This window comes from Phragmites australis, chromosome 7, assembly GCF_958298935.1.
Source record: "Phragmites australis chromosome 7, lpPhrAust1.1, whole genome shotgun sequence".
In the NCBI taxonomy this organism is placed as follows: Eukaryota; Viridiplantae; Streptophyta; class Magnoliopsida; order Poales; family Poaceae; genus Phragmites; species Phragmites australis.
This window is the reverse complement of record NC_084927.1, coordinates 24,533,896-24,535,744: the sequence shown is the minus strand read 5'-3', so window position 1 is coordinate 24,535,744 and position 1,849 is coordinate 24,533,896. Positions and strand designations below refer to the sequence as shown.

At 46.4% G+C, this 1,849-nt stretch overlaps 1 long non-coding RNA gene across 1 annotated transcript; it reads left to right on the top strand.

The window, feature by feature from the left end:
* Positions 1-352: 352 nt before the first annotated feature.
* Positions 353-1,048, top strand: LOC133923518 (uncharacterized). The gene is made up of 2 exons (XR_009910638.1): positions 353-520; positions 639-1,048. It is a non-coding gene; the product is annotated as an uncharacterized LOC133923518 (long non-coding RNA).
* The last annotated feature ends 801 nt before the right edge of the window (positions 1,049-1,849 follow it).

Genomic DNA, 1,849 nt, shown 5'->3' with positions numbered 1-1,849 from the left:
AAGGACGTGCAGCGCCGCCCGGGATTCAGACGTTCCCACTCGGGCGTCCCTAGATCGGTCAGTGGCTTTGGTCGCAGGATCCATCACACGAGTCCACTTTCATCGGGTCGGGACTCGGGACATTCTGCCGGGCAGGCAGGCAGGTAATCTAGAAAGGTTAGACCGATGTTAGAGAGAGAAAACCAGGTACTTGTACTGCTACTCTGTGGTCACCGTGGAGCTTGAGTGTTTGAGTGAATCCCATGCCTTTCTTATTATGAAAAGTGCAAGAACATTTGGTCAAAAGGCATGCACGACACGCTTGAAAGACGTACTTAAACACCAATGAAGTCACGAGGATGCAATACGATAATCAAAACATTGGTACTCGCTAGGGCCAATGATATGCCATGCTGAATCTGTCAAGAGAAATCCAGGCCCAGTTCGCTGGTGCCGACAGCCACGACGCTCATGGGCGCGGCTCTTCTCCATAGGGGTGCTGTCGTGGTCCCTCCTCCGCTCACTCTACGGTACTCTCCAGGTAAAAATTCTATTTAATTCCCGTTTCCCGGGCGACAACGATGTCTCTCACGTTGTTTCCTTTTTTTAGACGTTACCTTGAAGGTCTCGCAGTGCTTATAGTGCTCGGTCTATCGCAGGGCTATGACATTCAGCGAGTCCTCTACCTCTCGGAATGCCTCATACTTCACAGTGGATGGCTGATATGTGTGAAGGAAAGTATGCTACGTGAAGTCGGAGATATTATATCGTAGGGTGCGATAAAATTTGACAAAGATGACATGCAGCAAGCTCTCTCTCGCAGATGTCTTGGTGATTGCTATGGGTTTGGGTGCGACGTCGAGGAGTTAAAGGCTGAGGTCTGTCATGGAAAATCGGATCTATTTTGTCACTCTAGTGATAAGTTTGATAACGATGACTCATGTCAAATTTCGTCATTTGTAAGTTGTAGGTATGTGATGGTGGGTCACCTGAGTGACCGTCCCAATCATTTTCTACTGTTGTTAGAGTTATTTTTCTTCTAATAAATTATATGGTTGTAAGATTTTCAGATTTGATCTTACTTATAAACTAGGTCAAATTTATTTTTCGATGGTTGTTGGAAAAAAAAGTCCACGCTAACAGCCGCGACACGCACGCTGTAGAAGAAAATCTGTCAACCGCGCAGTGAAGCAGCTGCCACTTGCAAGGGAGCAGGTTAGCGTCGCTCTCGACCCCGTGAGCCTGAAAAGAAGACTTGGGTACAGAGTGTACCTGACAGGTCTTCTTAACCCGTTACTGCGAGTGCAGTCAAACAAAACACGCCATGACCAAATGGACCGGGAACGAAGGGGCGAAAGTCAGCTGGAACAATCCAATTTCCGGAGGTCGTCTAGTGTGAAAGGAGGGCTGCAATTCCACGTTGACGCAGAGAATGCCAATGCCAAACGTAGGCAGTAGCAGGCTTGGCCAAACAACGGCTGTCAACGAGGCATGGGAGGACTTCCCAATTTAAATGTTCTTAGATGCTAGGGATGATCTACATGAACTATTTGAATAGAATCAAACATGGTTTGTCTTTACCTTTCAAATATAAGCCCAACGATGAGACCTTCAGGTCCCAAATTTGATACGAACTGGCAACAATACAGGAACCGCCTACAGCTAAACTGCGAAAACAGGCAGAAGTTCAGAAATGTGATGATTTCTAAGCGCTTCTTATCTATGGTTTTGAACTTGGAAAACTGTTACACCCAGAAGCACATACATCAATTCATGAGGCTTTAAACATGATGCAAGATTCAAGGTCTGGGGGTTAGGATACTATCGTTGCATCTGGTACACTGTAGGTGTAGAACAAACTGAGAACAAC